Genomic DNA, 24,805 nt, shown 5'->3' on the forward strand with positions numbered 1-24,805 from the left:
ATTTAGGCCGGCTTCAGACTACACCAGAGGGGGTTATGGGTGTTTTTCGTAATTTTTATCACACATTGTATACTGAGGACAATACTGGCATAGATATAGAGGAAGAAGCAGGGACCTTCTTTCAGGGTATTCATACCCATCATCTTACATCTCAACAAAATGAAGCTCTTTCTGCTTCTATAGAATGGGATGAGGCCAAGCTTGCGATTAGCTCCTTAGCCAATGGAAGGGCTGCCGGTCCAGATGCAATTCCTCTGGAACTCTATAAGCTGTTTTGTGCAGACGTCCGGCGGATTTTATGCTGGTTCTCAGAGACGCACAGCACGGCTCCATCACTGATTCTTGGCGCCAGACTAATATTATTCTCTTTAAGAAAAAAAATAAGCCGGAGCTTGACCCTTCTTCATATCGTCCCATTTCACTTATAAACACTGACAATACAATCTATGCAAAAATTCTGTCCACTAGGTTAGCTTCGGTCATTACTCCTCTGGTATCACTGCATCAGCACGGGTTTATCCCGGGCAGGGATACGGCCTATCATATCCGCCGAGCTATTGCATTATTGGATTGGGCACAGGTCACTGGCTCACCCATTGGGCTGATCCTGTTCGACGCCGAGAAGGCGTTCGACAGGGTCACGTGGGGATTCTTATGGGCGGTTCTTCGGTGGAAGGGATTTAGTTCTGAATTCATTCGTGCAATCCAATCATTATACATTGCTCCAGTAGCTACCCTATCCATCTCTGGGCTAACATCAAATTCATTTAACATCAGCAGGGGTACTCGGAAGGGGTGTCCCTGCTCGCAGCTGCTATTTGCCTTATATATTGACCCGTTTTAAAATAAAAATTTAACAGTCAGTAGACATTGCGCCGGTTAGGGTAAACTCCACAGATTACAAAACTCTGGCCTATGCGGACGATATTGTTGTACTGACCAATGATGTGGCATCGGCCTTTCCTGTGTTACAGACCCTAGCAGTACAATATGGCCAGCTCTCCGGCTATAAACTTAATATTACTAAAACTCAAGTTATTCAATCTGCTGCTATGAGTCCATCTCAAGCCCCTGTGATTCAGTCTGCAATATATCTAGGAGTTAAAATCACTGCCTCAGTAAGTGATATCCCAGATCTGAATATTGGACCAATGATTGAATCAGTCAACTCCATTTTGACAAGATTGAATGACTTACATCTTTCTTTATTTGGTAGGTGCAACGTCTTGAAGATGCTGGTCCTACCAAAGTTTTTTATATCTTTTTAGAACTATTCCTCTTGAGTTTTCCCAATTGAATATGGCTAGGGCTGAGAGGACCTGTAATAGATTTATTTGGGGATACCGCTGCCCTCGTAGGGCAGCAAGGTGGATGTGTCTTCCTGAAGAACGAGGTGGCTGGCCAGTACCCAATTTGTTACTGTATTTGTGGTCTTCATTGATCCAACAGTTTGGCATACCATTGCTCGGGGATAGGGCGTTGGTTCCGTTGTCTTGTAGACCTTCAATTTATGAAATAGGATTAGGAGAGGAAGCTAAGGGGATTTGATGCGAATCCTTGAGCCTAGTTACTATAAGAAGACAAGGTTCAAGGTTATTGGGACAATGTTTTCTGTTTGGCACAAGATCCGACGCAAATGGTCTTTTTCGAATATTAATCTTTATACACCTTTTACAGCGGCAAGACTTCTACCCCCAATCTTTCAAGATTATATTACTTTCAGATGGGCCTCTTCTGGTCTGACAGTTTTAGGGGATCTAGCTTTGGATGGAGCAATGATCTCTTTTTCTCTTTTAAAGGATAAGTTTAATCTTAATACACATGATTTTTTCAAATATCTGCAGATTCGCAGCTTCGTTGATAGATTGAAGGTCCAAACAATTACTATATTTGATAGAATTATCCTGTTTGAATTAAGTTCAAAGAGGTCTAAAATTGGTGGTATTTACCAACAACTACTATTAGGCCTTCCGGATGATATCCAGCTGCAGAATGCCAAACTGGAGGCTAAGTTAGGGGTGTCAGGTATGGACATCACCCAAGTACTCGAACTGTCCAATAAGGTCTTAATTTCTGGAAGTCTACTCTCTCAATGTTTTATGGCCTTATTCGACCTATATAACACCCCGGCGAAGATTTCTAAATGGAGGGGTAGCCGGGGGTGCCTATGTCCAAGATGTGGATTCCCAGCTGCAAACGAAGTACATATGTTTTTTGTTTGTCCTAAATTGGGGTCCTTTCTTTTGGAGGTAGAACAATTTATTAACTCAAGGCTTATGATATCAGTTACTCTCTCACCCGAGTTGGTGGTGTGTGGGCTAGAAAACACCGGACGGCCTGGGAGATCCCGCTATGCATCAGCTTTTTTGTTTATTGCGATGTCTTTAGTTCGCCTTTGTATTACATCACAATGGATTAGCCCACATGCGCCGACCTTTATTAATTGGAGAGCAAGGATTCTAGCCCTCTTTAATTTGGAGTCAGCAGTTTGGTTTAGATGGGGACGAAAGAGGCGGGTGTGGGGTCAGAAGATTTGGGCTCCAGTGGCGGAGTGGCTCAGTGAATAGACCCTATTTGGGCTTTGTTTATTTCTCTCTTTTTTCATGGTTCCTTTCTGGATTTAACGTACCCTCTAGCCTTATTTTTCTATGTACATTGCTTTCTTATTTTAAATAAGTACTTTTCCCTATTTGTTTTTGGAATACTTCTCTGTATGTTCAGCCATGATTACTATGTCATTATTATATGTTTTTTTGCTCATCAAGCTTTAATAAAAAAATAAAAATAAAAAAAAGGAAATATTGTGGTGTGAAATTTGCCATGAGGTAGAATATTGGAGAATATAACATAATAATGTTTTGCTGTATTTTGTTGTTAGATTTCCAAATAATTTTTCAAAATTGATTTTTTCATGAAAAATTATCAATTCATTTATTTTCTTATTCCAGGAAAAAGAATAACAAGCTTTTCTCCATTTAAATTTTTTTGACTTTTATATTTAGTGGATTTAATTTTATTTATGTGGTTGGCAGTTTTTTTTATACATTTTCATTTATGACTTATTAAAACATTAAATTAGTTTCTTAAATACTAAATATGATAGATTTCTATATTTTTCTTGTATTAAAATGTATTATTTAATTGTTATCAAAACAATAAATGGCATGCTAATTTATATTATTTTAGCTACTTCATGTCCAATGTTCCCTCTAATTCTTTTCCTCTGTGTGCGGCAGTGTAAGGTCTCTGTGCGCTACAACCAAGACTATGTGCGCCAGGAACCAGACCACGCATGGGGGTGCAGCGCCAAATATCACTCCAAACTTCTGCTTAAAAAAGTGAAAAGACAGTGCATTTCCACACATGCAGCACCACATGAATGGTCTTAAAGCAGGTTTTCAATTTAGATACACATCCTAAGACATGAATTGGTTACACAGGCAAGTACACTTCAGAAAAGCACAGGACTCCGATGGTGGTACCGTAAAACGATTTTACTAAAGATCCTCAACTTGAGCACTGTTCATAGGGTGGGGAAATGTTAGGAGCCTATACAAGATCGCATATATACACAATTACATAACATATTTATAATTTGATGTGCAAGCTACGGAGTAATGTGTAGATATCCCATCAGAGATAGTTTGTGAAATGTGTGGCATCCAGGAAAACATGTAGTGTGGAAGAGGGCCATTCACACAAGTCAAGTGCCATCACTGTTAATAGGAGCATGGCTGCGGGGCATATTGTGAGCCTTTTTGAAAGTATTTATGCTATTCGCTGCAGCAGTTATGCATGTACAAGGCGCTGCACAGAATCAGCCCTGCAGCTGCGTTCTATTAACAAAATAAATGCAGAGTCTCAAACACGACTTGTGCTTTCAAAATCCTGAGTTTTTAAACAACCACAAGGCTGGGGACCTTTTTCTTGCTGAATTTTTTGGTGCCTAAGATCACTCTAATATGACCCTTGTATTTGTTTTAATATTGTTGTAGGAGATGTTTGGAGTGTAGTTTTATGGTTTTTATTAAACACTCTAAAAACATACATTCTGCTAGCATGAATGACATGGTAGTCCTACACCTTTAAATCCCCATTGTTTTATGTAACATTTCCTGTACTCTGATTTACACACTTATAAGCCTTCATGTCTGTGTAATATATGCGTGATGTAAAGTGATTCGACATCCTAAACTGGTATGAGAAGCACTATAAAATAAATGAAATATATATGAGAGAGGGTCTATGGAGAGATGAGGGGCACTCTTGGAGAGTGGCAGTGGGTGAACTTGTGGAAAAGAGAGCTTTGAGAGGAGGGCACCAAAAAAAGAATGTTGCACCGGGTGTCACCCGCGAAAGCTGGCCATGTGCAGCTGTGTCAACCGCTCAAAGCTAATTTTTGTGAAAAGATGGAATCTTCTTGCTGTAGACTGCAGCGTTCATCTTCATTTGGCAACTTCAACAATTGCCAAATACTGCGGGAAACAGTGCTTAAATTGTAAAACAATAAGTGCCGGTCCTCAAAGCTTAGCTCAGAAGATGTGCATTGTTTTCTGTCTGTGGCTCTGGATGAAAGTTTGTTTAGGAAAAATATGTAACAGTCCCCAGAAATTGGTGCTGCTGGGTGTGGGATCACTGGATTCACTTGAAGATGACTAGTACAAAGCAATTGGGCCAGGCTGTGGTTGAATTTATAGCAGGACCTCACCCGAAGCTAACAAGTTTTGGATAATTTGTGTCAAAATCATACAGCTACGGCGGTATTCTTGAATGTTTCATGTTATAAAAAATATTACTTTCAATAAACATCACTCAGTTCCATGAAATAATCGTTTACTTGCCATTGAAACACTTTAATATGATGAAAAGTCCATGTTTTTCTGTTTTCTAGTCTACCATTTTCCTCACATTTGTTACCCGAGTTACATCTTTTATGGCTCGGCTCATGATATGGCTCTTAGAGCCAGACCAGACTCAGGTTCAGCTCTCCCCAAGGCTCTCCGTGTCCCCTAAGAAATGTCTCTTCTATGCCCTTTGATGCTGTAGCACCTGCCCCACCCCAACTTCCAACGCAAGTCTGATGTGAAGCACACTGGGGACGTCCTCCGCTTCTTTCACTAGCACATCACTCACCACTGAGCTGCTAAACTCCTGAGCATCCACCTCGCACACACGCTGCACTTTTATATATATTAGTTCCTTCACAAGCTTTTTCTAGACTTGGATGCTTTTTTATTATCAATATCCTGCCGTTCCGGGCCGGACTCGAACCTCCGTAGAGTAGCGCCTGGTGATCTAAAGCCACAGTAACCCCCTTGAAGGAAGGCAGGGGAGCCGGGTGCGGGCAGGCAGCGTGTGCTGGCGGTAAGAACCTCCGGGGGCTGGGCGATGGGTGCCCCTCATGCTAAGGCTATGTAGTTCTTGTGAAAGTGCCTTCCTGTGAAGATGGCTCCAGGGTTCTGGGCTCCAGATGCTGAGGGTGAACCCTTCTCACCCGCAGCTCTGGGTGCCAGATGGGAGTCCAACTGACTCTGCAGTCTGTCCCGGAGCTGTGAATCCTGCTGTCTGTCCAGCACGTTCTAGATTCTCCTCCAGGTCTTTGGGTTCCGTGGCTTGAATGGAGTTCTAGACTGGGCTCCCGAGATGTCAGTTTCACCTCTCTGTAAAGCACATTAGAGTCTGCACCACAGTTATAAGTTCCTGCTCTGTATCTTACATGGCTTGGAATTTGCACCAACGTTACGGATTCCAACAGTTTGCACAGCACTTTATAGATAGTGCCGTGTGATTGTGCTGCAGCTCTTAGCACGAATCTCCATTGAGCCTTCTTCTTAGACTGTGGCACTATATCTTTGAACACCACTTTCCACAGCCTCCTATCGATCAAAGCCTTTCTATTCTTCAACCAATGCGTTCCACCGCCTGTGTCTAACTGCTGGGTTCTAGTTAATGGTGTAACACATTGCAGGGCCTGCTCTGGGGGTCTGGAACATTTCTTCCTACGAATTACAATAGACGCTTCCCGGGCGGTAATTTTACAACTTTAGACAATATGTCCTAGAACCAATCTTATTCTCTAAGTTCTACATGTTCAAACACAATGTTCTAGAGACTGTTTGTGCTTTCTATTTTCACTCTTTGCACAACATATTGGAAGGTAGCTCTATAGGCCAGCTGTTCATGAAGCGCTTTCAAGGTACTAGACGTTTCTAATGGTAGACTGTGTGCTGTGCAAGTCCTAATGAACGTTGGGTTCCAGACTGTCTTACAGCACTTTTGAGATTTGCTTGCTGAGTTTTGAGCTATCGCTCTTACAAGAATATATTCTAGAGACTGTCACTAATCCCTGTTCTTACCCCAAAAAATATGAACAATGTCTTTAATGTAACTGGTACCTGTGTAAAGCGTTCCAATACCTTCAGGTTAGAGTTAGCACAATAGACAGAGCATGACAATCGCGCAAGAGGACTCCGCTCCAATTTCCACATAGTTGCGAGCTGCTAGTTCAAGGATCAAAAACGGAGAGGTCGTGAGATCAGGAAACAGGGGGAAAAAATGGCTTAAGGAGAGAGGTGCTGTCCAGCTCTGGGGAGGATAGAGCGGAACGACCAAACACTAATGTGGGAAGAGACGTGCCGTCCGGCTACGGGGAAGATCGAGCAGAACAGCTACGTACTCACAAGGAAGAGTGGAACGCGCCGTCCGGCTCCGGGGAATGATTGTTGCAGAACAGTCATGTACTTGCAAGAAGGGGTGAGACGCGCCGTCCGGCTCCGAGGAGAGAGTGGAGCGGAACAGCCATGTACTCACAAATGAGGAAGGGTGAGACGTACCGTCCACCATTCTTTCTTACCTTATTGCATTAGCAACCGATTATGCCTGTGACTGAGTGACGGCCTAATCTTCTAGTTGCACTTGCTATGGTAAAAAAATGTACTTTTTGGGCGAGCTCAGGTCATGAATGATCACATCAATGAGATTATCAGCAGTACCTGCCTGCCCTCAGTTACTGAGCACTGCAGTCACGCAGTCTGTCTCTGGTTAGTGCCCTTCATTCCGTTTCTGGTGCTTTACAGATATGTTTTAAAATCTTTCTAGAATTTCTCGTTGTTCAAATTAGTGTAATTTCTGATATTGATATGATTCCCTCAACTTCATTGCTTGATTTTGCCCGCGCGAAAGTGTCACTCGTTGTCGTTGAAATGTCACTCAAAATTACTCTGAAATTATGTAAATGTCACACATAGCAATCTGAAACCTTGGCAGCTATGAAAATGGTCTTTCATCGCTTAACATTTTTGAGCGACTTTCGTCTTCGCTGCTGTTAGATGCCCTTAACCACGAGGAACTTGTGCGTGTAAGTAAAGTGTGCATATTGTGTGAAATCGAGACAGGCCCGGCTCCAGGAATTTTTATTTGGGTGGGCCAAGGGTGCATTTGGGTGGGCCACTGCGGGCTCGATTTGTCGCATATATGTCTGGGCAGGCCTGCTTCAGGGCCCTCCTTTATCTCTTCTTAGTCTTACAAGGCCCAGTAAAACACACTCTTTTCCAAATCTCTTTCTAAATATTATCACTCTCAAAAAGTGTTTTTTCCATATAATGTTCCTTTGATGGGAAGAGGAGATTTCTGAGGTGGAAGTGTCAGGCAAGTGACACTTCTCGGGCTCCCTTTGTGCAAGCCTTCAGGGAGAATCCCTCTTCATTACTACCTCCACCTGACCCCAGACTCTGCAACGCACTCCCTTACAGGCTTGATTATCCACTACTCCTCTCCAGTGCACCTTATCTCACAGCTGACCTTGGGCCCCAGCCCCATATCAGGCACCATCGGGCTCCATTTTCCCTTTTTCCGGTAAAAACATTAGTAAAATCACCTTCAAACTTAAAAGATTGAATATAGCAGTAAATATAATTAGCATGCACTTTAAAGTATGTTCCACAGTAGCCCTTATGACCCGACTGATAATTAAATAAACAAAAACAGAAAGGCCATGACAGGGTCGGCTTTAGCGCTGATGCGAAAGTCTTTTTTGGCGCCACACCAATAACCTCTTTCTCCGTAAATTCCTTTACTACCACCTTCCAACAGTGCCCCTCATCCCTCCATGGCCCCCCCTATTGACCTCCTCCTCAGATTCCCTCACTGTCTCATGCCACAAGTTCCCCTCATCTCCCCATAGCCCCTCCCCCTCATGACCTCCTCCTCGGATTCCCTCACTGCCACCCTCCACCAGTGCCCCTCATCTCTCTGAAGCCCCTCCCCCTCATGACCTCCTCCTCAGACTCCCTCACTACCACCCTCCACCTGTGCCCCTCATCTCTCCCTAGCGCCCCCTCCACCACATGACCTCTTCCTCGGATTCCCTCACTGTCACCCAGGGCACAAGTCCAAAAAAAGAAGTGGGGGGACAACAGGAAGTGACGTCACGAAAGGTGGCTTGCACCATCAGACTCATTGCCTCCCCCTCGCTCACCCCTTAGATGCTATTGCATCAGAGAAGCCAGCGCGTGAGCAGCGTTCTGAATGAGCTCCGATCTCGCCCCAGAGAGGCCAAAGAATGAATGTGTGGCTCCATTTGCTCCAGTTATCGAGCTCCCGGTAAAATAAGTGGGGGACGCCGTCCACCCGCGTGCTACCCCGACTCGAGCCCTGCTGTTACCCTCCACCAGTGCCCCTCCTCGCTGCACAGCCCCTCCCGCTACCTCCTCCTCAGATTCCCTCACTGCCACCCTCCACCAGTGCCCCTCATCGCTCCGTAGCCCCTCTCTCATTTGCATTTCTTTTGTTGTATAGCGCTACTCATATCAGTGCAGTGTGTGTCAGTTCTTTACACCACGCACACTTTATACAGAGACAATGAATCATACAAGTATGTAAATCAGTCTACAGGGAATGTCACATAAGCCAATGAGGATTACAAGGTGTATGAATCACATGTCATCCATACTGGTGGGCAGTATATTTTGAGAGGGTTTGGTCTGGGGAAACACAACCTTAGGATTCAAAGAGTATTCCATGGGGGTCAGCTTTACTGATTAAAATGTATATCTGCCTAAATATACTCATTTTAGCAACATTAGAATGATGAAAGACTGAGGAAGTTCTAACTATATCACAAAACAAAAAAAGCGAAGTTCTACCTATACCATTCATGTTTGTATGCAGCTCTTTGGTGACAGTTCATTGGTCACTGTCCTATGTTAGGATTGTAACTTCTGAACTGCAAGTAACACAAGGATCTCTGTGATAAAGGCAGTAACCCACTGAGCTTCCACATAAAATACAGTTCATCTACATTTAAAAACTACTAACAGACAAATGATTGCTCTCCAGCAGGATCATTAATCACCAGCGTTATCTGGGCATCTTTTATTGTCTTATTGTTGTCCTGCATCAGCCACCCCCTCCCCGTGGACCTGTAAGGCGTGCATGAAACGGAGGTTATCAGACCTCTGGCACGACAGATGTGCGCAGGCCTCCAGCCCACGAGCTTTGGGCCCATATAGCTGGCGGCGCCACCGGACAGCGAGGTCTCGGTGCGAGGATAAAGACTAATCCCCAGGCATAGTACTCCGCTCCGCCCACGGAGTGTACGTAGCGCTGCCTGCTTCGCAGTTTACGAAGTAGGCGTAGCAGGCAGCGCTACGCACACGCCGCGGCGAAGCAGAGCTGGCCGCCACCCGCCCGCCCTAATTTTAAAATAAATTAAAGAATTTAAAAGTTAATTAAATACCTTACCTGCGGCGCGGCGTCCCGGGGCTCCCTCTTCCTGCTTGACCGGCAACTTCTTCTCATTTCCCGTTGTTAATCATTTTGTTTGTGTGATTGTATTTTTATTTACTACAATTGTTAGGAATTTTGTTATGAATTTGAATTATTTTATCTTTTTATTTTTTATGAGATCATATTTTTGTGATGACCTCCAAATTAATATATTTTCACAATGTGACAGTGGGAATAACAGATTGGACCACGCCAAAATCCACTACTTACTATAACAACAGGTTTTGGGAGGTAAAAGATAATTAAAATCTTCCAAAGTCCAACTCCTGCCCCCATGTAGTCACCTTTGGAGTGGGAATATTATATTTAACCACCCCTTCACCACCAAAGTCCAACGTTTTCACCAATGTGGTATAGCTTGGAGTGGAAAAAGTAAAACTGCCCCCTTCAGTTTGACACTTTCTCAAAGTGGTCACATTTGGAGTGGGAATGGTAAATTTACTCCCCACTAAGTCCAATATTTCCCCATTGTAGTGAGATTTAAAGTGGGAATAGTAGTTTGGAACCCCCCCACCCCCAAAGAAAATTTAACACTTTCCCTAATGTGAATACATTTAGGGTGGGGTTAATAAATCTGACCCTCCCAAAATCAAACTTCCCCCAATCGGGTTAAGCATGCAGTGGGAATAGCAAATCTGACCCTCCCAATGTCCAACAATTTCCCCAACTTGGTTAAGTTTGGAGTTGGAATAGGAAATCTGACTCACCAAAGTCCAACCCTTTTCCCAATATTGTTACTTTTGGCATGGGACTAGTGTAGTTGGCCACCCAAAGTGCAATAATGTTTCCAATGTTGTTAAGTTTGGAGTGTGAATAGTAAATTTGACCTCCCAAAGTCCTGCACTTTTCCTTGTATGGAAACGTTTGGGGTGGTAATAGTAACCCTGACAATCTCAAGTCGAACACTTTCCACAATGTGAAATATTGTATGTATTATACACTTTCTATAATGTGGAATAATGTATGTATTTGACTAAATGGTGAAGGGCATGACTCCTCCATGTGCCTCGTTTTGATATGATTAGTACATTTTTGTTAGTCGAATAAATGATACTTCTTATATTGTTACTGTGGTTGTCATTTAATGAAAGGTTTCTTCTTTATGTATGGTTAGAAAGTGTTGGTGTACCGGTGTTTCCCTTGTTGTGCTATGTGTTCTGGCAATTAATGTTTTTAGGTGTAATATGCCAGGGAGGGGACCTGTTTCCCCTTAAGTAGTGTTTGGATTTATATTTTTAAGTATTGTTTTTGTTGGCTCTTGTGAGCTCGTACTTGCATAGAATATTTCTTACTTCTATTTTTGTAATATTAGGGGGATTATTATGTTCCCTAACATTTTCTACTACTTCATTTTCAGTGGTAGTCCTGTTGTAGCATGCATTAGAATAATATTTGGTGTCTTTCCAGTGTATTTTCTAACAGAAGCTGTTCTCCTTTCTATACGTGTATCCTCTTTACCTTAATAACAGCTTCCCTTTTTCGGATTTGATATATTTGGCTGTTTAGGACATTTAATCTATAGGTTTTGGGACAAAAAATTATATATTCATCATTTTAAAAATAATACATATTTTAAAAACTTAGTGTAATATTTTTACATAGTAGTGACACATATTTACTCATATTTTGGATGTTGTGTTCGCTTCGGTTTATTTGTAGATTTTTCTTTAGAATGCCTTTTTTCTGTAGTTTTTGCCACCATTTTTGTTTGATGCAGTCTGATGAGAGGAAGAGAAATGTTAGTTGTGTCTATATATTTTTTAACTACATTTTAATTTTACAGTTCAATCATTTTAGTATATTTTAAAATTATTTATATGCATTATTTTTTATTTAAATGTTAGTTTTGAGTGTTAGTTACAATACATATGGGATAAATTGGGTTGTTGGATGACTGGTGTGTGAGTTCTGGTCAAGCAACAGCCACAATCACCTTCACGGTGAACCACAAAAAGTCACTGACCTGTCCTTCACCCTGGGTATCTTGGCACAAGAAAACAGGCTTAACTTAGAGGCAATGTGTAAAGTATTTATACAGCACACAAACAGTAACAAAGTGAAAACACAACACAAGAAAAATCCCACACCAATTTAGAAAAATAGAGTGACATTTAACAAATTATTTGACATCAAAATGACAAAAATCCAATCAGTAGAACTGGAGTTATGAGTTTGTAAAATTTTGTGTAAAAACTAGGACCTAAATGATCAAAGAGCCAACCATGGGCATCTAGTCGCGTGAGCCCGGGTCAAAGTTGAAAATTATGGCCGACTGTGATCGAGCACGGTTCAGACACAAGAAGTGGATTGGGCCTGGTCAGCGTTTACCTTCAGACTTAGAAATATTTCTGATAAAAATGTTCTGAGAAGGTGCAGTTCAGCGGGGCAAGGCTGCAGGTGTTCAAGGAGGGAGTACCGTCATCAGGGAGAGCAGCGGTGAAGATTTCCACATTTGGACTTAGGGCCTTATTATGACTTTCAGCTATCCTCACCATCCTCTGTAGGACCGCCAAAGCCGTGGTGCTGCTGCCCGCCAGATTAGGACTTCAATCCTGATCTGGCAGGTGGCCCTGCAGCAGTCTGACAGCGGCTGTGTGTTAGGCTCATAGAAGAGTCTTACATTCAGACTGTCAGAGCGCCGACTGCACCTTCCTACAGGGAAATAGGGGTGAAAATCCAGTGGGGCACTACATGTGCCCCCCCACATGCACTCCCAGGCCAAGGAGGGTCCTCTCAGTAGCCTCACCACCACCCTTTTCATGGTGGACTCACCACAATGAAAAAGGTGATAGTTTGGCAAGTCATAATATGCTCGGCGGTGCCACGGTGGCACCTCCTTGTTACAAAAGAATGTGCCCGTGACTCACATTATTTTGAAAGCTAAATGTCTTTGCTAAATAGCCAAACCCATTGATTTTAGTTTGAACCGGTGTATTTATTTTCACCTTTTTATTTTCACTATTTTTATTCTTAGTTATTTCTTTCAATCTGAAAAAAGACATGTGTCGTGTAATATCAATACATCCTTGTTCTCAAAACAATTTACAAACACAATTAAATAAAACATAAATGTGCTGTTCTCGAAACTATTTAGCAAACATACTTAAATAAGACATAAATGTGCAATACAACATATATCACAAACACTTTTACATGAAAAAACATTTTAACAAGACATCTAACACTTATATCGCTATTGGTGGTATGCTTTCAGTTATGATTCTTAAGACTCTTTAATGTCTGTATTCGATATCCAATATTATACAGGGCATGTTGGGTTTTTGTGAAAAACTGGAGATTTTTCTCTCTGATCACAAGTTTAAATTATTCAGTGACCCTCTGTATATTTATCTGCCGACGCGTTTCTGTTCCTGGGCGTGAAGTACCAGGAGACTCATCAGGGCAATTGTATTTAAACATCAATGGCGATTTCTGTAAGGGTATGTGACATAAAACAATTATTACAAGGGGCTCCTTTCTATTTGCCTTTGATTCACTAGTCTCATTAATAGTGGTTGAGTCATTTACCTTAGGCTTCTTATTTATCTTTCTCTTCTTTGCGTATTTTAAACCAGCAGATAATTGTTCACAGTAGACGGTAGTTCTGTATGAAACAGAAGAAACCGTCATTGTTGTGCATTTGTATTACTTTATTTGAATGTTTATGCTGTTGGCAGCTGTCTCCTACCTTTCTTTCTTTTTAAGTCTGTTTATCAAAGTTGTGTGGTGGCAGTTGCAGCCCTGTAAACAATAAACAGGCTTAATGGTGCACTTTGCATTAGAGGAACAAAGTTTAACTTATTCTATTTTTCTCTCGGTATGGACTCGTTATATATTGTACCTTCTGGCTGGGCATTCACGACCTGCTGTGCACTCAGCGTTTCAAATCTTTGTTGCAGGGTCTGCTTACAATTACGGGGCTTACTTTTTTAACTTCACTCGCATACTCTGCAGGAAATATATTTCAGAACGCGGTTACTAGTTATCGTTCTATGTCTATTTTGGCAAGCTATTGCTGCCATATCTTTTTTTATCTTTATCCGCTTAACTCATTTTAGATCTCTATTCTGCAATTGCTTTCAACTCCTTCTTTGTTTGGCCAGCAATGGAGTTCGTCCTCGGTGTTCAAACTAATATGGTATCTATGTGCTTGGGAGTTTTAGTTCCTGAGTGTTGTCCAATCGGAACCTATTACCTTGAAAAACCATTGCAATGCATTCGGGGTGCAGTAGTTTTTTAAGTTTTTGATAACTCTGACATACTATTAAGACCTGTCAGTGTACAGTTGTACTTAAGGATGAGGTAAGCCTCCTTTCTAAGTAGCGCATCATCAATATCAATTTGATGTTTAGAAGTCTTAATGACCACCAGTATAGTCCATTTGAAGTCATTTTCACTGTGAGATTTCTCCAAAAAATGTTCTACCATTGGTGCAGTGTTCACTTTTTTCCTTATTCGTGATCTGTGTTGTGTGATCCTAGCATTGACTTGTTGGTTTGTTTTGCCTATGTATATTATAAAACATGGACAAACTATGGCGTATACCGCGTTCTTGGTTCAACAATTAGTGAAATCATGATGTTTACATCTGATATTGTTGTGGATGAATTTCGTACCCTCTATTGTAGAGTGGCAAGCGACACAATTGCCGCACTTGTGATAACCTTCAATAGGTTTCAAGTTACATTGTTTTAATAAATCACTGTTTTGTTTAGGTAGGGAGGTATTGGCTCTGACTATTTGCTGGCCAATACTTTGGCTCTTTTTCATTGCAAATAGTGGTTTGGGAAAAGGGCATTCTAGGTTTTCAAGGAGGTGCCAGTTCTTCAAAACAATTTGTCTAAATTTGTTTGTGTCAGGGCCAAATGTTGATACACACACTAACCTGTCTAGGGGTTTCTTCTCTTTGACAGTGAGGAGGGTTTCTCGTGGTGTGAATCTCGCTCTTTTTGTGGAGTGTCTGAGCAGCTTTTTGGGGTACCCTCTTTTTGTCATCTCATTACAAAAAGAGGTGGCATGTTTTTCAAATTCCGATGCCATTGTGCAATTTCTCCTAATCCTTAATAGTTGCCCATAAGGTAGGTTTACTTTGAGGCCTCTTGGATGCGCGCTTTTGTGGTGCAGTATAGTGTTCCTGTCTGTTTTTTTCTTATAAAGAGATGTTGTTAAACACTTGTCAAGGGAGGAGACCTCAACATCTAGGAATGTCATTTTTGTTGTACTCGATTCTACAGAGAACTTGATGTCTTGATGTCAGGCATTCAACCATTCGTGGAACAAATTCAATTCCATCTGGCTCCCCTGCCACAGAACCCAGATGTCGTCGATGTATCGTTGCCACTGCAGTTTCCTTGAAAGGGATTATTTTGTTGTATGTACCTTTTTTCATATTGGGCCATAAAGAGCACCGCCATCTCCGGTGCATAAGGACATCCCATGGCGGTGCCCTTTACCTGCATAAAGAACTGATCATCAAATCTGAAGTAGGTCTTTTTAAGGGTGACCTCTGCCAGTTGTAATATGGACGAGGTGGGAAGCCTATGTGGGCGCTCCCTGCTATCCAAATATAGCTCCATCACTTGCAATGCCTCATCCTGAGGTATCTGCGTGTAGAGTGATGTGACATCGAATGTCGCCATTATTTGTATCTGGTCATTGAATGGAGTGCCTTCAATCTTAGTAATTAAATCTGTAGTGTCACGCAAATATGACGGGACATCTTTGATAAAAGGCTTCAAGAAGTGATCTCTATATTTAGAAATTGGCTCTAAGATAGAGTCACACCCAGAAACTATGGGTCTTCCCGGTGGGTCTCCTAAATTTGTATGTATCTTTGGTACGAAGTAAAATACAGGTGTTCTTGGAAATTTCTTGGTTAAAAAGACAAACTCTTTTGGTCCCAAATAACCTTCCTTTAGTCCTAGCTGCAATATTTCAGATATTGTGGCTTGTATAGATTGTACCGGATCTTTCTTAATTGGATGATACCAAGTCTGATTATTTACTTCCTTCCTTCCTTCTCTCATGTACATCTCCCTAGGCCAAATCACCACTGCCCCACCTTTGTCGGCCTGCTTGATAATCACCGATGTATCTTGTTTGAGACTCTGTATGGCTGCCTGCTGTTTGTTGGTTATGTTCCTCTGTATGTATTTCTTTCTCCGTTCCAATGTGGTAATAGATGATAAGACCATTTGTTTGAATGCTACAATTTGTTTGGGAATATATTGTGTGGGAACAAATTTGGACTTATTCCTCAGCCCTGTCGTCTCATTGTTTGCTATTGGGTCATGGTTAGCAAAAAAGGCTTTCAACCAAATTTTTCCACAAAATTCAATTGCCCCTAGTTTTAGTTTTGTGTAGTCTGTCCGTCTATTTGGGACGAATTTTAAGCCCAAATTTAGTATGGTTTCTTCTTCTTTTGACAGCTGCTTCTGTGATATATTGACTATGGTGGAGGCTTCTACGATTTGTAGAACCGGTTCCTGGTTTTCATTTCCCATTGCGGTTTGTATCTTGACTTTTGTTGTTGGCCCCTGTCTAGCTATCTGCTTCTTAGGGGCACCTTCTCTAGGACCTGATTCTCCAGAGGAATCTGACGAAGAGGTGTCTGAAAATGTTGAAAAACGTTTTTTGGAACGTCCCTGATACGTGGTGAGCGCTCTACGTGCCTCTATTGAGGTATAGTAATCCTCCTTGAGGAATGGATAGACGTGTTCGATGTTGAACGTCTTGGAGTCTCTTTCAAATTTAGCACTTTTTGTATTAATGGCACTATCCTTGAAAACCTGAATGTCCTTATCTATTTTCTCCAATAGAGCCTTCGCTTCTGTGACAGACTGGTTATCCTTAATAGCCTGTGTTAGCTGTTCCAGTTCCTCTGCTTCTTTCAAGCATAGCCTTTGAGCCGTCTCTATTGTATGGACCATAAGGTCTATACTGCACTTTGTGTTGATAAAACTGAAGCCTTTTTTGTATTCACTATCTTCAATAAATATGACGGTAACGTTTTTCACTTGGAGTCCCCAAGGGATTGTCCCAGCTTTTAGGTGCTCCAAGAGAAAATGTCTGTGCAACTCGGTACGGATATGTTTTTTATGGAGACGGACTAAGTTTTCAGTTTCATTCTGTTGTCTTGCTGATGAACTTAATGAGATTGTGGAAAAGGGAGAAGGAGCAGACATTAAATTCTGTATATGACTTTCTGTGTATGACAACGTGTCTTTTTCAGCCTTATTTTTACAGGGAGGGAGCCTGCCTGTAATTGGTTTTATCAGTATCACTAGGGAAACACCTTATTTTGGAGGTCCCTACTCAAGCGGGTCATTACCCGCTCTATAATCAGGAAAAAGAGAGGAGTAAGGCTCAAGGGGGCGAGGCACAAGCAGGGCCGTATTATAACTTGTTACAAAAGAATGTGCCTGCGATTCGCATTATTTTGAAAGCTAAATGTCTTTGCTAAATAGCCAAACCCATTGATTTTGGTTTGAACCAGTGTATTTATTTTCACCTTTTTATTATCACTATTTTTTATTCTTAGTTATTTCTTTCAATCTGAAAAAAGACGTCTCGTTTCATATCAATACATCCTTGTTCTCAAAACAATTTACAAACACAATTAAATAAAACATAAATGTACTGTTCTCGAAACAATTTAGCAAACATACTTAAATAAGACATAAATGTGCAATACAACATATATCACAAACACTTTTTACATGAAAAAACATTTTAACAAAACATCCAATACATATATCGCTATTGGTGGTATGCTTTCAGTTATGATTCTTAAGACTCTTTAACCCCTTCAGTGCCCGCCCCTTTCCCCGCCCTGTGCCGGCCGTTGAATTAGCGGGCGGGGTCTATGACGAGCTGGACTCGTCATGGGCACAGCGCCACCGCGGCCCATGACGAGTCCAGCTCGTCATGGGCACTGAAGGGGTTAATGTCTGTATTTGATATCCAATCTTATACAGGGCACGTTGGGTTTTTGTGAAAAACTGAAGATTTTGCTCTCTGATCACAAGTTTAAATTATCCAGTGGCCCTCTGTATATTTATCTGCCTCCGCGTTTCTGTTCCTGGGCGCGAAGTACCAGGAGACTCATCAGGGCAATTGTATTTAAACAGCAATGGCGATTTCTGTAAGGGTATGTGACATAAAACAATTATTACAAGGGGCTCCTTTCTATTTGCCTTTGATTCACTAGTCTCATTAATAGTGGTTGAGTCATTTACCTTAGGCTTCTTATTTATCTTTCTCTTCTTTGCATATTTTAAACCAGCAGGTAATTGTTCACAGTAGACGGTAGTTCTGTATGAAACAGAAGAAACTGTCCACCTCCAGCATATTACAATGCCACCACGCCTCAGGATCCTTGATCCCGGCGGAGGCCATAGTCCAGTGGTGGTCCGACCTCCACACTCCGAATGCAGCGCACGGTGCCACAGCGTGTTGGTGGTCAGGCCACCACCATGGGTAAGGCGGTCATATCTACTGCCGTACTCGTAATAAGGCCCTTAGTCTCTGATATAGTAGTCAAAAATCTCCAGTGGGACGAGGCAGAGGGCTGTAGCTAAAGATAGTTCCACAAGGCTGGATACCCCTTTGGCGAAGGACCAGTGAAAAGGATTTGCTGATGTGCAAAAGAACATAGTGGGCAAAACCATGAAGTCAATCCATCCGATGATGCTCCTCGGGCATATAGGCAAGCAGCTTGTTCCTAGTTTCCTCCTGGCTCTCAGAGCAGTTTTTCCCACTGTTGAGTTTTGGCTATCTGGCCACCTTCAACAACACTTCCAAGGGTCCAGGACTGTTGGGGTGCCACGAAGAGGGTCAGAATTCAATCAGGCTGGGTTCAGGCGTATGTCCAATGTGAAGGGAGCCTTTTGTGTCCCTTAGGTTCAGAACAGGAGGCCAGCACACTAGCATTTGGAGTCATTATGGTAGCCCTGGTTCAAGTTGCAAGTTGCAAGTCCAGTCTTTTTTTCCAGACAAGAGGGCAGCAGGGCCAAAAGACAGCAATTCAGCAAGGTAACAGCAGATCAGCAGTTGAGCAGAGTGGCAGTCATTTCAGCAACACAGCAGTCCTTCTTCCTAGCAGGGTAATCAATCACAGGTCCTGAAGTGTACTGAAGAGTTGGTGTCTGAGGTCATAGTTTTTTTTACCCTGGTGCCCTCTTTCTGGAAGGCGGGAAAAGCTTCTACATGGTGACTTTTAAGTGCATGGAAATACCTGACTTCCCTTCTTGGCTCGAAACTGGCTGCAGTCACAATGTGGTTGTGATAAGTCCTTTGTTTGAGAACAGAGCACTCTCTATTCAGTTGCAAGTGGGCCTGTACTCAGCTTCACCTTCTCATCCTGGCAGCAGATGGACTATCCATGTGCAGCTAATCCCTCTATTGTATCACTTCAATAATTGTCAGTTGCAGGCACAAAAGGGCCAAGGGCAAAAAATGCAACTTTCTAAAAGTGGCATTTACAAATTTTTTATCAAAAACTCAACTTTGCCATCAAATAGTTTTTTTCACTACAATTCTGAAGACACCAAACATGACACAGCTGCCTGCTTCCAATTGGAAATTACAACTTATTAAATGCAACCAGGAACCCCTAATTTTATCCTGTGGGAGAGGTAGGCTTCACAGTAGTGAGAAACACATTTTGGAGTTTTTCACTACCAGGACATATAAAGCATGTCAAACATTTTAACTGCACAGCACCCTGATCTATGGGTTACCTAGGGCCAACCTTAATGGTGGCTTCCATGTAATAAAACTGGAGATTAAGGCTTGGCAAGGGGGTTTTAATGGCAAGTCAACATGGCAGTTTACAGCTGCATTCAGACTGCAGTAGCTGGCCTCAGCCATGTTTTAAGGTGCTACTTATAAGGACTGCAGGCCTACTACTGGTATTTCATTTACAGGCCCTTGATATATGGTATATGGTATACCACTCTACAAAGGACTCACAAGTAACTTAAATATGCCAATCAGATGTAAGCCAATCAAACCATGTTTTTGAGGAGTGAGAACAGGCACTTTAGCACTGTTTAGTTGTGGTAAAGTCATCAGAGTCCTAAGGCCAACAAAAACAAGTCCAGCAAAAATAGAGGAGGAGAAGCAAAGCGTTTGGGGGGAGACCACCTGTTGGGCTTTGCTTTTCTTGCAGGGTCATCCCAGAACCGTTTGCCTTACTCCTGTATTTATTATGACCTGTTGGTGGTTTTATAACTCTGGGCATTTTATCACTGCTGATCACTGCTAAAGTGCATGTGCTCTCTATTTTAAACATGGTAAGATTGGTCTACACCTGTTTGGCATATTTAATTTACCCATTAGTCCCTTGTACAGTGTTATGCCATATACCTAGGGCCAGTAAATTAAATGCTACTGGTGGGTTTGCAGCGCTGCTTGCGCCACCCTCCAAAGTAGCCTTTCAAACCTGTCCCAGACCTTTGCCACTGCAGGGCCTGCACGCACAGTTTACTGCTGTCTGACATGGCACATACAGTGGTTGCCACGTCTGCAACTCCCCTTTTACTGATAAGTCTCCCCAAAGTTAGGCCCCAGCTAGCCCTATGGACAGAGTGCGGTGTAGGTAAAAGGTAGAACATGTGCCTTAACTGTGTGGCATGTCCTGGTAGTGACAAACAGCCTATTTGGTTTCTCACTGCTGTGAGGCTGCTCTCTCATAGGGATGCATTGGGGATACCCTGATATGTGCTTCAGTGGTAATTCCTGATCTGAGAGGGGTAGTGTGATCAAGTTTTGTAATTTTGGAATAGTAGGGATAAATCCTGCTTATTGGTGGAAGCAGAATTATTATTACTATTTACTATTACTATTTTAAGACCAGGGAAAACCTGGGCTTAAACAAGCGAAGGTAGGAGAAATGCTTTATTTCTCCTCGTTTTTGCTGTTTCCATGTGTGCTGCATTGTGCAGCACACATAGAAACAGCAAAAGGCGATTGATTGTTTATGTACAACAAGGTGACCCTTCCTGCATATAAACAATAAAAAAATGAAGTTTTGCAACTTCTATGTGTGCTGTATTAAGCAGAACACATAAAAGTTACAAAACCCATATAAAGATTGTTGATGTGCCGGAGGGGACACCTTCCGGCACCTAAACAATCTTCCTCTCAACGCAGACACCCTTACGCTATGGTGCAAGGGTGCCTGCATTGGTGCTAGGCTGCTAAATTTAGTGCCAGCACAGGGGGAAACGCAGGGCTGCACCATATTGTTGTAAATATGGCGCAGCCCTGCGCTTCTGAAGTGGCGGAGCGTGGCACTATGCCAAGGAGGCTAGTGCCGGGCTCTGTCACTTTTTTGTAAATATGCCCCTTAATTTGCTGATATTGGTTTGCAATATTTTGGTATTTCAATATTGTTTTTTGCAATATTGCGTTGTGCAACAGGGGTGTAACAGAAAAATAAATATTCTGTGTGGAGGGAAAAATGTGAGGCATCTCTGTTACTGCTCCTAAGGTGCCAGAAACAGTCCCTGGACAATTCATTCACTCCACACCTGAAGAGATCTCAAAGAGACGTGGTTGCATCCCTCGCCCTCAGAAACAGACCAGTGGGGCAGTGCATCTTTTCTTATCAACCCAGAGCTCTTTCACACATGCGCCATGATCATCCCCATTCCCACCAGAGAATTTCACTTCTGGACTATGCTGCGTGCTCCGTAATGAGCGGAGGGCTCTAAGTCATGTGACATAAATATTTTGGTCTTAAACTAATTTACAAAAATATCTCTCCATTGACTTTATATGTTTTTAATATTAACTCCAATAGGGTAATATTGTTTTCTGAACAAATACTAGGACACAGTATTTTTGTCCGACAATATTTAGGCCACGATATTCTGGAACCATGCCAAGAGGAGACTACAGACCTGTGTAGCCATGGCTTCCTCCTGGCAGTTTTCTCAGCCTATTTGCATTGCTTCATGCATGCCCACTGTCCAAAAACCCATACACAGTAACTAGATCCAGAAGGAGCCATTAATATTCAGTTGATTAGAAATCCAATTTGGGAGCATAATGGCCTCCAAAGAATAAGGACCTCCAAAGAATAAATAAATAAAGGAGGCTCAATCATCTAAAATCCCAATGAAACAAAGAGTGCAAGATTGGACAAAATGTGTTAATCTCACTGATAAAACTGATTGTCTGGAATCTGGGAAGAAGGAGGGACATATTAACCATGAAGAGTCTGGAGCACTGTAGGAGTCTCAGTGCCATTTTGCATGGTAGTAATCTTCGGCTCAGAGATGTTTGATGGTACATAGTCATCAAAGACACAAGAATAACAACCTCAGATTCCACCACTGCAGATTTAGTCAATGATGGCTGCAAACATATTCTTATATTGGTTTGTTGTGCATTTGTCTTTATGTATCGCTTCCAACGCATTAGGCGGCGCTCAAGTGATTTTTGTGAATGGCATTACACTGCTTTCTAGGTTAGGCCTGGTTCGAAGGGTGTGGGTTGGTGGTTTGGTCTATGTCATAAGATTCTGGTGCTGAGATTAATGGCCAGAATGTTGCTGTTTCTTTTCACATGTTGTTGCACAAAGTGTTAATAAATCTGGGTCTACATGTCTGAAACTCGAAATTCCATGAGCAAGAACACACATTCAGACAAAAGAAAAGGTGCTGTCGTAGACTGAGGTATAGACAATGGGTCAAAAGGTCTGCTGACACCAAAGCCCAGGTGGACAATGATGACTAGCTTTGAAGTAATGTGAATTCTATAGGACAAAGTCAACCGTGTACAGCCCGAGGAAGGGGACACAGGCTGCCAATACTGCTGCCCTGATCACATGAAGTGTTAGAGGTGGACACCCCTCTGCTCACATCACTGCTGGGCACGACCAGGGTGAATATAAGTGGGCTCCAGATGCATGGGCCAGGGGCAGGATCTCAAGACAATGAAAAACGCAAGGTGAGCAGACATGCTTTGGCGTCATTGCAACCCTGCAACAACGAGCAAAGTGAAGCGACAATGTGGACATCCTGCCACCATGACGTGATCAGGGATGGGCACTGAGTATGACATTCATTTGCATACTGATGTACTTTTGTTCACAACATTGTTGGCCATTCTTGGTTTCGTACACACTTTCAATTGACTGTAATCAGCACTTTGGATAAAATCGCTCTATAAGTTCAATAAATAAATGAATTCAGGCTTTATTTTACTGTTCACACACTCGCCTTGGAGCTTCGCCTTACACCATGTAGAAGGGAAGATGGGTGACAATTTGGCAGAACTACTGCTCGAGACACACAAAGACAAGAAAAGAGTTTAAAAATCCTCTGACACAAGCCCTGTCATTTGCACTGAGAAATCTGCGACAAATTCGACCCACTTTTGAGCTTTTATGCTCCCTAAACAATATACCGTCCGCGCCTTTTAAAATGGTGCACATCTTTCATACTTTGGACAGAAGTCATAAAACTACATAAATATTTAAATTCACTTTGTTTCCAATTCCTTTATAGATGTTTACTGCGCCTGAATGGAAACCCGATGGGGTACTTTTTTATCCAAAATGTATTTTCTCTCTAGTGACTTTTGTCATTTAGTCATTTTCTGTGGCTCCGCGGCAAATCTACATCTTTTATTATTCATTTTTTGTATTTTAGTAGGTCTGTGCAGTGCTGTTTGATGCACTTTTCCTGACTCTGGGTGCTTTGAAAACGACGTGCATGAGATGGGGAGCGGTATTGCCGGGTAAATGCTGGTTTAAGATTGAAAGGTGGTTTAAGATTTAATTTTTGCCGCCATGGAGCAGAAAGCTTGAATGGGATAACCTTAACTAGGGGATCCTAAAAGTGAGTCTTAAAAATGTGATCGACATCTGTAAAACATTGGTTCAGTGTAGATAGGCTGAAAGTCGAGCAAAGCAAATGTATTTTCAGACCTATCCATACATTTAGAAATTCTTTTTTAGTATCAAAGGGGGAAGGAGGGAGTTCAAGAGGTTATATGACTTAAAACCCCATTTAACTTCCACCTGATTGGTTCATTTTCATCTACTGTCTAAAGCTCTCAGTTCCTCATATTCCAGGACGGAGTAGCTTATCCAATCAATCAATCAGGCGTTTGTATAGAGCACTACTCACCCGTGAGGGTCTCAAGGCGCTGGGGGGGGGGTAGGTTCTGGTCCATGGGGGGGGAGGGGGTTCGCAGAAGAGCCAGGTCTTGAGGTGTCTTGCGAAGATGAGAGGAGAAGTTGTCTGTCTAAGGTGGAGCAGAAGGGCGTTCCAGGCTTTGGCCGCGAGGAAGGAGAATGAGCGGCATCCTGCACTGGTTTTTCTGGTGCATGGGACTTCGGTGTAGGAGGGCTGGGCTGAGCGTAGGGTCCTTTTGGGTGCGTGGAAATTGAGTCGGCTGTTCAGGTATGCTGGTCTGATGTCGTGGAGGGCCTTGTGTGCGTGGGTGAGCATTTTGAAGGTGACTCTTGCCTTGATGGGGAGCCAGTGTAGTGTGTGCAGGTGCTGGGAGATGTGGCAGTGTCTTGGCAGGTTGAGGATCAGTCTTGCTGCAGCGTTCTGGATGTTCTGTAGTTTGTGGGTGAGGTGTTTGTTGATTCCGGCATAGAGTGCATTACCGTAGTCGAGTCTGCTGGTGATCAGGGCGTGAGTGACAGTTTTTCTGTGTTCAAGGGGGATCCATTTGAAGGTCTTGCGTAGAAGACGGAGGGTGTGGAAGCAGGCAGACGAGACGGTGTTGATTTGGCGGTCCATTATGAGCTCGGAGTCCAGGATGATTCCTAGGTTGCGTGTGTGGTCCGTGGGGGTGGGTGGGTTTCCGAGGGTGGGGGGCCACCAGGTGTCGTTCCAGGCGTCAGGGTTTGGGCCCATGTTGAGTACTATTGTCTTGTTGGTGTTTAGTTGTAGGCAGCTGTTTTTCATCCATTTGGCGACGGCTTCCATTCCTTCTCGAAAGTTGTGTCTGGCGGTGTTGGGTTCATTGGATAGGGAGAGGATAAGTTGGGTGT

The sequence above is a fragment of the Triturus cristatus genome, chromosome 1_2, assembly GCF_964204655.1.
Source record: "Triturus cristatus chromosome 1_2, aTriCri1.1, whole genome shotgun sequence".
In the NCBI taxonomy this organism is placed as follows: Eukaryota; Metazoa; Chordata; class Amphibia; order Caudata; family Salamandridae; genus Triturus; species Triturus cristatus.